Here is a 15,907-nt window from a genome sequence, read left to right on the forward strand (position 1 = left end):
AAATCTGGCCAATCTGATCGCTGGTGGGAAATGGGGATTCAGCAGAGAGCAGCTGCTGACAGCAATGAAACCATTCCGTGCTTACGTCCCCAACAAGGTGAAAATCCTCTGTAAACCAGTTACAGGAATAGAGTTTTTTTTCTTAAAATGCTTACTAGCTTTGAAAATGATTCACGTAAGAGTGCAGCAGCCTAAATACATTTACTGCCTTCTTCATTCCACCTCCATTCACTTCCTAAACCCTGGCTGTCCAGGTTCTATTCCCACGACTGTTCTGAAGCTGTCTTCTCTGAGTTCTCGTCCCAGCTTACAGGCATCTAGGAGCTTGGACTGTCCATTAAATAGAAGTATTTAATTCCCAAAGTTGAGTCTTTAGCAGAGTTCACTCTGCTCTCCTTGGGCAAAGACATTCATCACCCTGGTCTCAAATATGGCTTCTATGACCATGACCTGAACAATCTTCACCTCTGGGCATTATTTATTTCATTTAACAAACTGAGTGCCTCCTCTCACTGTGGTCAGGAACCTTGTTTGGAATTGTCTGCTGGGCATCTCATTAAATTTAAATTCATTCATCCATCCATCATCCCTATTGGGTTGTGAAAGGTGAGGCTCTCTGCTTAGGATGCTTGAGTTGCGAGAAGTATAGACACACACACAAAAAAGTTAAATCATTCTGCCTGATACAGAAATAGGAGTAATCCACTGGTATCTCAAGAAGGGGGTCGGGATCCTGAAGAAGGAAATGGAAGAGTCTAGAGGAATGGGGGTGGGGAGGGCTAGCTAGAAACATGGAAGAAAACCAGGGCCTATGGAGAGATGTGGATATAAAACATTCTCTATGTAGAAAGTGATGGGACTTGGAGAGCGCAGCGATGTCTGACATTGGATTTGAAGTGTTTGCACACCGTGTGGTAATTCTCTCTGCTGCTCCCAAACCATGTAATGCCGGCAGTGCTTTGGGGGAACGGAAAGGGTCATATCCCATGATTTCAGGAAAGCAAGGACGGTTAAAGCGGGGCTGGGAGTTAATGGTTTGGAGTCAGAGGAAAGCAGGGAAATCGGTGACAGTGTGGGTGAGATGGCAAACCCATGTGCTCTTGGATATGTTAGAGAAATAGATGAGAGTATTCTAGATTCAGCTGTTAATGACTGCATTTCATTTTTATTTATTTATTTATTTATGGCTGTGTTGGGTCTTCGTTTCTGTGCGAGGGCTTTCTCCAGTTGCGGCAAGCGGGGGCCGCTCTTCATCGCGGTGCGCGGGCCTCTCACTATCACGGCCTCTCTTGTTGCGGAGCACAGGCTCCAGACGCGCAGGCCCAATTGCTCCGTGGCATGTGGGATCCTCCCAGACCAGGGCTCGAACCCGTGTCCCCTGCATTTGCAGGCAGATTCTCAGCCACTGTGCCACCAGGGAAGCCCCAACTGCATTTCATTTTGATATTAAGTGAAAGAGTGACCTCAGGAAGTTGGAGGCCAGGGAGTTGCCTGGATTATAGAATCTTCACAAACAACACTTGACCTGGGGCACGAGGTGCCTGTTCTTCATACATGTTAGCATCCTTATGGGACCAGTGACGTGTGTTTTTCATGCTAAGTGTTTGGCCCTCATCTTTTGGGCTCATAATCTTCTCTCTCAGATCCCGACCTTCTTTCTTAAGCTCTTTTGAAGGCCTGGAGGGAATTTCCAGTGGTTAAGACTCTGTGCTTCCACTGCCAGGGGCCCGGGGAACTAAGATCCCGCAAGCTGCATGGCACGGCCAAAAAAAAAAAAAAGGCCTGGAGCCCCTCTTGCTCACATTTCAGGGGTATAAATAATAAGAACCCTTACATCTTTATCCCACTTCATGGTTGACAAAACATATTCACACACATTTGATCCTCTTGACAGTGATTATTCCCATTTTACAGATGAAACTGAGGCTCAGAAGGGTTCAGTGACTTTGCTCAATCTCACTTGTGTAGTAAGTGACAAAGTGGCTGTTCTAATCCACTGCTCTCTGCTTTTCACCAGAGCTGCCGTTCCTGAGTCTGTGTTGACCGGGTGTAGCAGTACTATTTCATGCATTTTCTCTCTGTAAAGCCAATTAAGGAATTTGTGCTCATACTGTTGACTATTTTCAAGGTTATTAAATTAGTATTGGGGGAAAGTACAAACTTTACGAGAGTTTTAGGAATAGTCATAAACATGAGAAATGTGGAAATCTTGTCTTATAAAATATTCATCTGAGTGGAGTCAGCTGAGGAGACACTGAGAGGGAAGGCTACAGGGACGACAACAAAATAGAAGCTGTGTCTCAGCTAAAGGTTGAGAACGACATAAAAATCCATTATTTCGATGGAACGTGCCACAACATTTTCCCGAAGTGTTCCATAAAGAATTACTGAATGCCAAATACAAAGTACTATTATAAACTTGTGAAAAGATTCTGTGCTTCCATGTACCAAAGAAATCCAAAGCAATAATTCCACGAGTAAGGCTAACCTACCTAAGGCATCACCTCCTCCAGCACAGAGTAAAGCCCTTCATTCAGGCAAGACCACAGAAGCTATAAAAAGGTAAGGCTACAGGCTCATGCTGTCCAGACTTCATTTTTTTTTGCCATCTTCACGTCTTCCTTCGGTTTTATTTGGAAGCCCTTAGCCAGGCTGACAGAGGTGACAAAAATAGATTCAAGACCCTGCAGGTAAGGGGCAGAGCTGGCCGGGGAAGGGACGCAGTCTGATTCACGCTGACTCTCCCGGGCAGGACAGATGGCCCATCCCTGCCAGACCTGTATTATGGTGGGAGAATAATTATGCCCAACAGGGTATCTAAATATGCCCATTTTCCAGCATCTATTTGAGGGGAACAGGGGTAATTGATATCCAAACAGCTCCATAATAGGTTTTGAGTTTTGTCTCCCATCAGCCCATTTCCCACATTTACTAAAAATAGCAAAATTAATTAATTTTCATTGGCTTTCCCTTCCTCTTCCTTTCCTGGGAAGAAGTGCTTATGAGCACTGAAGAGGAACAGGCCTGCTTAGATTCATAAATTGAATAGTTGAAGCCATTGAGGTCTGACTCTAGAGCTAAATTCATCTGATCTAATCAGCAGAGGGCAGAACAAATAACAAGCCACTCTGACTTAACATTGCGTTAAAATGTTGTATTAAGAAATTCCAAATGTTTGAGACATTTCTAAGAGGGCTACACAATTTTTCATTTCATAAATGGATTTACTAAAAGATATCTTTAAATTGTAAGCTCCTTTTGTGTGTTAAGAATATTCAGATTACACACAAGACCACTTCTGTGGCTTAAAAGCTACATCTATAGCTCTGGTCCTATAGCAGTTTTCACACCTCAATCTCAAAATATTTTTCAGATACTAATTCATTAACTAGATGACATTATATATCCCATTTTCAGGAGAAGAAACTGAGGCCCCAAGAGAGTCTGCAGAAGGACGTGGTTCCACGCTCCCCCATCTGTGGCCTTCTTCAGGAAAAGCCCTTTGCAAATTCAGGGACACTGCCCAACAGGTGGAGTGGTTATAAAAGGAGGGTATTATTACAATAAGATGGTAATAGAATAACACACTGTAATTTTTGGCAAAATAGTTTTCAGACAATTGAAGAAAGCCATAAACATTGGATTAGGGAAATAAAAAGCTATTTAAATATATTTTTAAAATATATAGCCTTTGTCCTCTGGCCCAGCGAAGACATACCTGTAGGGTGGCATTGGCCGGACATCTTTATTTATTTATTTATTTTTAAATTTTTTATTTATTTATGGCTGTGTTGGGTCTTCATTTCTGTGCAAGGGCTTTCTCCAGTTGTGGCAAGCGGGGTGCCACCCTTCATCGCGGTGCGCTGGCCTCTCACTATCGCGGCCTCTCGTTGCGGAGCACAGGCTCCAGACGCGCAGGCTCAGTAGTTGTGGCTCACGGGCCTAGTTGCGCCGCGGCATGTGGGATCTTCCCAGACCAGGGCTCGACCCCGTGTCCCCTGCATTGGCAGGCAGATTCTCAACCACTGCGCCACCAGGGAAGCCCCCGGACATCTTTAAATAAGTGAAAAAGTATCTGGTAACTGGAACTGTAGCATCCGCGGGTGCCAAGGCTGTGTGGCATGTCAGTGCCAGCTGTGGGCTGACCACCGCCCTGGGGTCTGATCACTATCTCCTGGGCACCGTCTGCTCTCTGAAGGCCTTCCGTGTCACCCGTGAATACTGTCCTCTGGGGACAGAGCCCTCTTGGCAGCCATTTCCAGATTGTGAAGTGATGACCCAGTTCTCTTAGGAGACAAACTGGGAGGAAACCGTGGATGTCGGGTGGAGGTAGGAAGGCACGGGGGTCCTCAGATCCTGCTGGAGCAGCCCCTGGACTTCAGAGACCCGCCCCTCTCCCCAGGCTTTGCTCACTTGGGCACAAGCCCGTACATTTTTCGTGGGAGATCAGAATGGAGACTTCTTTTTTTTTTCTTAATTTTATTTTTTTTTTTATACAGCAGGTTCTTATTAGTTATCCATTTTATACATATTAGTGTATACATGTCAGTCCCACTCTCAGAATGGAGACTTCTGACCCTGCTCTTGTTAAGATGCTGAAGTCAGTTACTCACTATGAGGCCACTGAACTATCTTCTTTTGTTTTTTCACAAGTGGGACAGGACCATGAGGCGTGGCATAACAGAACCTGGGGATCTATTGTAATAATGACTCAATTCCTTCGTTGCTAATGAGTGGACAAGTTGGAGCGAAGCCCCAGTTTGTGATGTGTGAATGCTGCCCGCTAAAGGCTCCTCCAGAAGAGGCCTGCTCACACACGCCAAGCTCAGCCCAGCCTCCTCGGCGCTGCATTCCTCTGCTTGGCCCCCAAATTCCCTCCTCACTCAGACCCTCACTGCCTCTGTGGCCTGAATGCATCCTGAACCTGCGCCCTAATCTGCCAGAGCTGCTCTCATTCTGGACCCTTAAAGATCTTCCTGGCCCTTGAAGCTCAGCTTGAGTGTGGCTCCTTCATGGAGATTTCTTGCACGTCCCCCCAAAATCCCCACCTCCTCCTTTCTCTCTCTCTCTCTTTTTTTTTTTTTTTTGCCATAAATATATATTTCTTTTTTTTAAAATCAAAGTATAGTTGATTTACAATATTGTGTTAGTTTCTGGTGTACAGCAAACTGATTCAGTTATATATATATGTGTGTGTGTGTGTGTGTGTGTGTGTGCGCGTATACATATTCTTTTTCAGATTCTTTTACATTATAGGTTATTACAAGATATTGAATATAGTTCCCTGTGCTATACAGTAGATCCTTGTTTACCTATTTTATATATAGTAGTGTGTGTATGTTAATCCCAACCTCCTAATATATCCCTCGCCCCCCTTTCCTCTTTGGTAACCATCAGTTTATTTTCTATGTCTGTGAGTCTGTTTCTGTGTTGTAAATAAGTTCATTTGTATCATATTTTAGATTCCATAGGTAAGTCATATCATATGATATTTGTCTTTCTCTGTCTGACTTACTTCACTTAGTATGATAATCTCTAGGTCCATCCATGTTGCTGCAAATGCATTATTTCATTCTTTTTTATGGCTGAGTAATATTCCATTGTGTATATATATCACATCTTCTTTATCTATTCACCTGTCAGTGGACACAGGTTGTTTCCATGTTTTGGCTATTGTACATAATGCTACTGTGAACATTGGGGTGCATGTATCCTTTCAAATTAGAGTTTCCATCTTTTCCAGATATTTGCCCAGGAGTGGGATTGCTGGATCATATGGTAACTCTATTTTTAGTATTTTTAAGGAAGCTCCATCTTTCTTTCTCTTTCTATAGCACTTGAAACATTCTGCCTGGCGGCGTGGTTGTCTCTACCCCCATCTAACTGAGCATCCACCAGTGGGTCGGAAGATCTTTGATCTCTTAGGGGCCAGGCCCATGCCTTCCTCCCCCTGAGCCCCTGGTGCATGGAACACACCATTTTGAAAATTACGCTTATTTGGAGTAGATGGTAACCGAATTGAAGGGGGTTAAGGAAGAGACAAGGGGTCAAGAGGCAGAGGCAGAAGGTTGGCGGCCAAAGGAAGGGAGCAAGAAGATGACTGCTCAGAGGGCAGCAAGTGTGATGGAACCAGTGGGAGGAGAGGATGCGGTGGGAGGTCGCAGGGAGAAACGGGCTAGGTCCTGTGTCACTGATGCGTGTTGCTCCTCACGAGGGCCCACAGGAGCTTGGGGAGCGGCCAGAGCGCTAGCCTCTCAGAGCATCATGTCCTCAGGGGATGCACTATAACGAACAAAATGCAGGGCCAGTGTTCTTGGAATAGCTGAGTGGTAAGAGTGCAGGCGCTGAGGAGGAGACAGGGCACAGCGTCCAGGCAGTCACGACAGAGGAGACGGTTCATGGTCCATCCCGGGGGTTGCCTGTGGAGGTGACCAGGGCTGTTTAAACCACACGGCTGGGTTCTGGATCAGAGGATCCCCCAGGCCCCAGGAGACATTCCACTCGGCCTCACGCATCCTCCAGCTACAACAGATGAACCTCTCCCCTATTTTTTAAATCATTATTATTTTTTAAATAAATTTATTTATTTATTTATTTATTTTTGGCTGCGTTGGGTCTTCGTTGCTGCACGTGGGCTTTCTCTAGTTGTGGCGAGTGGGGGCTGCTCTTCGTTGCGGTGCGCGGGCTTCTCATTGCGGTGCGCGGGCTTCTCATTGCGGTGGCTTCTCTTGTTGTGGTGCACGGGCTCTAGGCATGGGGGCTTCAGGAGTTGTGGCTCCCAGGCTCTAGAGTGCAGGCTCAGTAGTTGTGCCGCATGGGCTTAGTTGCTCCGCGGCATGTGGGATCTTCCCGGACCAGGGCTCGAACCCGTGTCCCCTGCATTGGCAGGCGGATTCTTAACCACTGGGCCACCAGGGAGCCCCTCTCACCTATTTTTAAGGATTCCTAGGAGAGGGGATTTCGTTCCCTTCTTTCGTGGGGAATGGAAAGAGCATGGGAAGCTTTCTCTCCTGGGTGAGTTGAGGCCGTGGCTGTGAACGCCTCGAGGCTGCCGGGATAGTGTTTTGTGAGGCCCTGATTCAAGGAGGGTGTGTCAGGCTGCTGTCTGGTCCTGGATGCTCTGGGAGTTGGGACGTGGAGGGGACACTGCCGTTTGCTGGAGCCACTGAGTGATGTCACTACGTATAGAGTTTACCTCCTGCTCTCTGGACTCTGAGACCAGCCCAGCAGCGAGAGTGGTGGGATGAGGCGTGGGGGGAGGATGGGGGGATGCGAGGCTCTTTCCCAGAATCAGGTGGAGTCACACAGCCCAGAAAGGAAGGGCTGAAAGACCTGGAGTTGCTTTTCATGAGGGGCCTCAGAGTGACGCCGTTCCTACAGCCTGGGGGGCAAAGAGCTGCAAACCCTGACTAAAGGCCATTCTTTGAAAGGTATGCAGCCCAGGTGACAAAACATGAAATAGAGCCAGAGGGGTGGCCCCCATCAAAGATCTGGGCTAATGCTGCCAGTGTCGGATTTCTGTAATCCCTAGGATTCAACCAGCAGAGGGAACAAGGACTTTTGGTTTTATTTCCATGGTGGTGCAATTTCTCCTTTTAATTCTGAAATGCTTTAATTGATAGTCTTCACCTGGGTCTACAGCTTCTCAGAAAGTCACAGGGTGCCCATCACCAAAGATGCCCAATCCAGACTAAAAGTCATCTTGTGGGTAATTCAAGATACCCCTGCAGAACCCACTTCTAATTCTGACCAAATAAAGAAACCCGTGAATTGCCTGCAGGGTTGGTCTCCCAATTTAAAGGCACTGTGTCTTGCCGAATGTTCTCCAGGAGAACTTCAGACTAGAAAATCCTGGATCTAGGAAACCTGCTCCGATAAATTTGAAACGGATGTAGGGGCAATGTTTCAGGATGGGAGTCAAGGGTCTTTGAGGGGACTCTTCAAAGTCAGGTATTGTTGTGTGCTGAGTTATGACCCCCCCAAATTCACATGTTGAAATCTTAACCCCCAACACCTCAGAATGTGACAGTATTTGGAGATTAAGGCCTCTAAAGGGGTAAGTTAAAATGAGGTCACTAAGGTGGGTCCTAATCCAATAGGACTGCTGTCCTTATAAGAAGAGGAAATTTGAACACAGACGCAGAGGGAAGACCACGTGAAGATGTGGGGAGAAGACAGCTGTCCACAAGCCAAGAGAGGCCTCAGCAGAAACCAACCCTGCCTACACCTTGATCTCAGCCTTCAGCCTCCAGGACAATAAGACGATAAAGTTCTGCTGTTGAAGCCCCCAGGCTGTGCTACTGTGTCAGGGCATCCTGAGCAGACGATACAGGTGTATTGAGGCGTAGCTGTTAGGGGAGCGGGCACAAGGCCCAGGAGAGGGAGGCACAGCCTGGAGCCTGAGGGACTGCTCTGAAATGACAGGAGCTAAAGTGGACTCTTCTAGATTAGGGAGGAAGCCTCAGGGGGTGGAGAAGTACAGACAATTGTAGGTCAGGCTGGATTAAGACAATAGTAATCAGCTCGTCTAACCTCTGCTCCCAGCTTCAGCTCCCACGCTCACCCACGCCTTGCCCAGCCGCCCAACTTGTTTCTCATTGGTCAGGGCCTTGACCGCCAGGGTCTTGTTACATCTCCCAGGAATATATGCAATGTATTAGGGGACCCCTGAAGTTGGCAGAATACCTGTCCCTCCCGCAGTGCTCTCCGTTGGTGGAATTTCACAATAGTGGTGGAGAAAACATTTGGAGTAAAGGCCTTTCCTAGGTAGCCCTCAGATTATATCACTTTGGGGACTGCTGGCCATTTCTGCTCTTAAGGCTGCCCTGGTTAAAGAAGGAGAAGATTGAAAAGAAAAAAATTATGGACCGTGGGATGCAAAACTGAGTTGAAAAATTGAACAAAATCTTCAGTGTGGCGTCCCCAGACGGAGTCCTGTGTCTTACTCATTCTCAGATCTTGATTCCTCTCATTTTTGTTTTTAGTACCTTAAAACAATCAATGGCCCAACACAGGGACAATATTGGAAGTTTTCCTGTTGAGTGGACTCAATGCTCCCCCAAAAGTGAGTTATTTCACTACTTAGAGTCTTGCTTTTCCATGTGCAAAACTGTGGGTCGTGCTAGCCATTGCCTCCTTGCTCAAAAAACCATCAGGAACATTCAAGTTGAAAAAAATATTCAGGTTCTCAGTAAGTATTTGTTAAATTGCCAGCTCCAACATACTTACTAGAAGTGGGAAATACAGTGACCTGAGACTTAAGTTCCCCTTTTTAACTTTTGAGGTTGGAGGGAACTACTTATTGCTTTTTATGAAAAAAAAAAACCCATTCATTTTGCTCATTAAATTGTTATAATTTTCTTTTTAATAATAGGTCTGTAATAGGTAGAAATTCCGCCAAATTGTGGGAAGTATGGCTTCTCATCTCACTATAATTTTGATAATTATAGCTAACAGCCATTCATTTAGTTGGCATCTTTTGGGAGAACCGAAACATTTCTTTGAGTGTCTTCATTGTAATAGTTAATGTTTTGATAGAATCTCTTCCAAATCCATTAAACATCCTTTTATCTTCCTAAACATTGTCCACTGGATATAGCTTGAAGGTTTTATCCCTCAGGGTCATCATACCATTCCTGTCACACTGACGTGTAATGAGGGTGTCATCACTGGGCTGCTGTGTTGATCTTTTTGCCCTGTGGCTGAATGATCATGTTTTTAGGCATCTTGTGTCTACTTGGTGCCATTGCCTGTTTTTGTCAATCTATCTGCTTCGAGTGCTGTCCACTTGCTGTGGGCTGGGAGAACAGATAGGAAGCTTGCTAGAATATGTCTATAGCTGGATAAAATCGGCTCTGAACCACTCTTTGGTGAAAAAAGGTACAGTGGACATTTGTGAATGCCATCCCAGCTTGCATTACACCTTTCCAATCGTCCCTGATTTCTTTTTTTTTTAACTTATTTTATTGAAGTATAGTTGATTTACAATGTTGTGTTAATTTTCACTGTATAGGAAAGTGATTCAGTGTACATATATATATATTCTTTTTTTTTTTTTAAACATCTTTATTGAAGTATAATTGCCTTACAATGGTGTGTTAGCTTCTGCTTTATAACAAAGTGAATCAGTTATACATATACAATATGTTCCCATTTCTCTTCCCTCTTGCATCTCCCTCCCTCCCACCCTCCCCATCCCACCCCTCTAGGTGGTCACAAAGCACCGAGCTGATCTCCCTGTGCTATGCGGCTGCTTCCCACTAGTTATCTATTTTACATTTGGTAGTGTATATATGTCCATGACACTCTCTTACCCTGTCACAACTCACCCCACCCCCTCCCCATATCCTCAAGTGCATTCTCTAGTAGGTCTGTGTCTTTATTCCCGTCTTGCCACTAGGTTCTTCATGGCCTTTTTTTTTTTTTTTTTTCCTTAGATTCCGTATATATGTGTTAGCATACTGTATTTGTTTTTCTCTTTCTGACTTACTTCACTCTGTATGACAGACTCTAACTCCATCCACCTCATTACAAATACCTCCATTTCATTTCTTTTTATGACTGAGTAATATTCCATTGTATATATGTGCCACATCTTCTTTATCCATTCATCTGTCGATGGACATTTGGGTTGCTTCCATGTCCTGGCTATTGTAAATAGAGCTGCAATGAACATTTTGGTACATGACTCTTTTTGACCTATGGTTTTCTCAGGGTATATGCCCAGTAGTGGGATTGCTGGGTCGTATGGTAGTTCTATTTGTAGTTTTTTAAGGAACCTCCATACTGTTCTCCATAGTGGCTGTATCAATTTACATTCCCACCAACAGTGCAAGAGTGTTCCCTTTCCTCCACACCCTCTCCAGCATTTATTGTTTCTAGATTTTTTGATGATGGCCATTCTGACCGGTGTGAGATGATATCTCATTGTAGTTTTGATTTGCATTTCTCTAATGATTAATGATGTTGAGCATTCTTTCATGTGTCTGTAGGCCATCTGTATATCTTCTTTGGAGAAATGTCTATTTAGGTCTTCTGCCCATTTTTGGATTGGGTTGTTCGTTTTTTTGTTATTGAGCTGCATGAGCTGCTTGTAAATCTTGGAGATTAATCCTTTGTCAGTTGCTTCATTTGCAAATATTTTCTCCCATTCTGATGGTTGTCTTTTGGTCTTGTTTATGGTTTCCTTTGCTGTGCAAAAGCTTTTAAGTTTCATTAGGTCCCATTTGTTTATTTGTGTTCTTATTTCCATTTCTCTGGGAGCTGGGTCAAAAAGAATCTTGCTGTGATGTATGTCATAGAGTGTTCTGCCTATGTTTTCCTCTAAGAGTTTGATAGTGTCTGCCCTTACACTTAGATCTTTAATCCATTTTGAGTTTATTTTTGTGCATGGTGTCAGGGAGTGTTCTAATTTCATACTTTTACATGTACCTGTCCAATTTTCCCAGCACCACTTATTGAAGAGGCTGTCTTTTCTCCACTGTATATGCTTGCCTCCTTTATCAAAGATAAGGTGACCATATGTGTGTGGGTTTATCTCTGGGCTTTCTATCCTGTTCCATTGATCTATATTTCTGTTTTTGTGCCAGTACCAAACTGTCTTGATTACTGAAGCTTTGTAATATAGTCTGAAGTCAGGGAGCCTGATTCCCCCAGCTCCATTTTTCGTTCTCAAGATTGCTTTGGCTATTCGGGGTCTTTTGTGTTTCCATACAAATTGTGAAATTTTTTGTTCTAGTTCTGTGAAAAATGCCAGTGGTAGTTTGATAGGGATTGCATTGAATCTGTAGATTGCTTTGGGTAGTAGAGTCATTTTCACAATGTTGATTCTTCCAATCCAGGAACATGGTACATCTCTCCATCTATTTGTATCATCTTTAATTTCTTTCATCAGTGTCTTATAATTTTCTGCATACAGGTCTTTTGTCTCCTTAGGTAGGTTTATTCCTAGATATTTTATTCTTTTTGTTGCAATGGTAAACGGGAGTGTTTTCTTAATTTCACTTTCAGATTTTTCGTCATTAGTGTATAGAAATGCAAGAGATTTCTGTGCATTAATTTTGTATCCTGCTACTTTACCAGATTCATTGATTAGCTCTAGGAGTTTTCTGGTAGCATCTTTAGGATTCTCTATGTATAGTATCATGTCATCTGCAAATAGTGACAGCTTTACTTCTTCTTTTCCGATTTGGATTTCTTTTATTTCTTTGTCTTCTCTGATTGCTGTGGCTAACACTTCCAAAACTATGTTGAATAATAGTGGTGAGAGCGGGCAACCTTGTCTTGTTCCTGATCTTAGTGGAAATGGTTTCAGTTTTTCACCATTGAGGACAATGTTGGCTGTGGGTTTGTCATATACGGCCTTTATTATGTTGAGGAAAGTTCCCTCTATGCCTACTTTCTGCAGGGCTTTTATCATAAATGGGTGTTGAATTTTGTCGAAAGCTTTCTCTGCATCTATTGAGATGATCATATGGTTTTTCTCCTTCAGTTTGTTAATATGGTGTATCACATTGATTGATTTGCCTATGTTGAAGAATCCTTGCATTCCTGGGATAAACCCCACTTGATCATGGTGTATGATCCTTTTAATGTGCTGTTGGATTCTGTTTGCTAGTATTTTGTTGAGGATTTTTGCATCTATGTTCATCAGTGATATTGGCCTGTAATTTTCTTTCTTTGTGACATCTTTGTCTGGTTTTGGTATCAGGGTGATGGTGACCTCGTAGAATGAGTTTGGGAGTGTTCCTCCCTCTGCAATATTTTGGAAGAGTTTGAGAAGGATAGGTGTTAGCTCTTCTCTAAATGTTTGATAGAATTCGCCTGTGAAGCCATCTGGTCCTGGGCTTTTGTTTGTTGGAAGGTTTTTAATCACAGTTTCAATTTCAGTGCTTGTGATTGGTCTGTTCATATTTTCTATTTCTTCCTGGTTCAGTCTCGGCAGTTTGTGCATTTCTAAGAATCTGTCCATTTCTTCCAGGTTGTCCATTTTATTGGCATAGAGTTGCTTGTAGTAATCTCTCATGATCTTTTGTATTTCTGCAGTGTCAGTGGTTACTTCTCCTTTTTCATTTCTAATTCTATTGATTTGAGCCTTCTCCCTTTTTCTCTTGATGAGTCTGGCTAATGGTATATCAATTTTGTTTATCTTCTCAAAGAACCAGCTTTTAGTTTCATTGATTTTTGCTATTGTTTCCTTCATTTTTGCTATTGTTTCCTTCATTTCTTTTTCATTTATTTCTGACCTAATCTTTATGATTTCTTTCCTTCTGCTGGCTTTGGGGTTTTTTTGTTCTTCTTTCTCTAATTGCTTTAGGTGCAAGGTTAGGTTGTTTATTTGAGATGTTTCCTGTTTCTTGAGGTAGGCTTGTATTGCTATAAACTTCCCTCTTAGCACTGCTTTTGCTGCGTCCCATAGGTTTTGGGTCGTCGTATCTCCATTGTCATTTGTTTCTAGGTATTTTTTGATTTCCCCTTTGATTTCTTCAGTGATCACTTCGTTATTAAGTAGTGTATTGTGTAGCCTCCATGTGTTTGTATTTTTTACAGATCTTTTCCTGTAATTGATATCTAGTCTCATAGTGTTGTGGTCGGAAAAGATACTTGATACGATTTCAATTTTCTTAAATTTACCAAGGCTTGATTTGTGACCCAAGATATGATCTATCCTGGAGAATGTTCCATGCGCACTTGAGAAAAATGTGTATTCTGTTGTTTTTGGGTGGAATGTCCTATAAATATCAATTAAGTCCATCTTGTTTAATGTATCATTTAAAGCTTGTGTTTCCTTATTTATTTTCATTTTGGATGATCTGTCCATTGGTGAAAGTGGGGTGTTAAAGTCCCCTACTATGATTGTGTTGCTGTCGATTTCCCCTTTTATGGCTGTTAGTATTTGCCTTATGTATTGAGGTGCTCCTATGTTGGGTGCATAAATATTTACAATTGTTATACCTTCCTCTTGGATCGATCCCTTGATCATTATATAGTGTCCTTCTTTGTCTCTTGTAATAGTCTTTATTTTAAAGTCTATTTTGTCTGATATGAGAATTGCTACTCCAGCTTTCTTTTGATTTCCATTTGCATGGAATATCTTTTTCCATCCCCTCACTTTCAGTCTGTATGTGTCTCTAGGTCTGAAGTGGGTCTCTTGTAGACAGCATATATATGGGTCTTGTTTTTGTATCCATTCAGCCAGCCTGTGTCTTTTGGTGAGAGCATTTAATCCATTTACATTCAAGGTAATTATCGATATGTATGTTCCTATTCCCATTTTCTTAAATGTTTTGGGTTTGTTATTGTAGGTGTTTTCCTTCTCTTGTGTTTCTTGCCTAGAGAAGTTCCTTTAGCATTTGTTGTAAAGCTGGTTTGGTGGTGCTGAACTCTCTCAGCTTTTGCTTGTCTGTAAAGGTTTTAATTTCTCCATCACATCTGAATGAGATCCTTGCTGGGTAGAGTAATCTTGGTTGTAGGTTTTTCTCCTTCATCACTTTAAGTATATCCTGCCACTCCCTTCTGGCTTGCAGAGTTTCTGCTGAAAGATCAGATGTTAACCTTATGGGGATTCCCTTGTGTGTTATTTGTTGTTTTTCCCTTGCTGCCTTTAATATGTTTTCCTTATATTTAATTTTTGACAGTTTGATTAATATGTGTCTTGGCGTGTTTCTCCTTGGGTTTATCCTGTATGGGACTCTCTGTGCTTCCAGGACTTGATTAACTATTTCCTTTCCCATATTAGGGAAGTTTTCAACTATAATCTCTTCAAATATTTTCTCAGTCCCTTTCTTTTTCTCTTCTTCTTCTGGGACCCCTATAATTCGAATGTTGGTGCGTTTAATGTTGTCCCAGAGGTCTCTGAGACTGTCCTCAGTTCTTTTCATTCTTTTTTCTTTATCCTGCTCTGCAGTAGTTATTTCCACCATTTTATCTTCCAGGTCACTTATCCTTTCTTCTGCCTCAGTTATTCTGCTATTGATCCCATCTAGAGTATTTTTAATTTCATTTATTGTGTTTTTCATCATTGCTTGGTTCCTCTTTAGTTCTTCTACGTCCTTGTTAAATGTTTCTTGCATTTTGTCTATTCTATTTCCAAGATTTTGGATCATCCTTACTATCATTATTCTGAATTCTTTTTCAGGTAGACTACCTATTTCCTCTTCATTTGTTAAGTCTGGTGTGTTTTGACCCTGCTCCTTCAACTGCTGTGTGTTTTTCTGTCGTCTCATTTTGCTTATCTTACTGTGTTTGGGGTATCCTTTTCACAGGCTGCAGGTTCGTAGTTCCCGTTGTTTTTGGTATCTGTCCCCAGTGGCTAAGGTTGGTTCAGTGGGTTGTGTAGGCTTCCTGGTGGAGGGAACTAGTGCCTGAGTTCTGGTGGGTGAGGCTGGATCTTGTCTTTCTGGTGGGCACGTCCACGTCTGGTGGTGTATTTTGGGGTGTCTGTGGCCTTATTATGATTTTAGGCAGCCTCTCTGCTAATGGATGGGGCTGTGTTCCTGTCTTGCTAGTTGTTTGGCATAGGGTGTTCAGCACTGTAGCTTGCTGGTCATTGAGTGATGCTGGGTCTTGATGTTGAGATGGAGATCTCTGAGAGATTTTTGCCGTTTGGTATTACGTGGAGCTGGGCGGTCTCTTGTGGACCAGTGTCCTGAAGTTGGCTCTCCCACCTCAGAGGTACGGCCCTGATGCCTGGCTGGAGCACCAAGAGCCTTTCGTCCACACGGCTCAGAGTAAAAGGGAGAAAAAATAGAAAGAAAGAAAGAAAGAGGCTATAATATAGTGAAGTAAAATAAAGCTATTATAAAGCAAAGCTATACAGACAAAATCTCACCCAGAAGCATATACATATACACTCACAAAAAAAGGAAAAGGGGAAAAATTAATATATCCTGCTCCCAAAGTCCACCTC

The sequence above is a fragment of the Balaenoptera ricei genome, chromosome 2, assembly GCF_028023285.1.
Source record: "Balaenoptera ricei isolate mBalRic1 chromosome 2, mBalRic1.hap2, whole genome shotgun sequence".
Classification (NCBI taxonomy): domain Eukaryota; kingdom Metazoa; phylum Chordata; class Mammalia; order Artiodactyla; family Balaenopteridae; genus Balaenoptera; species Balaenoptera ricei.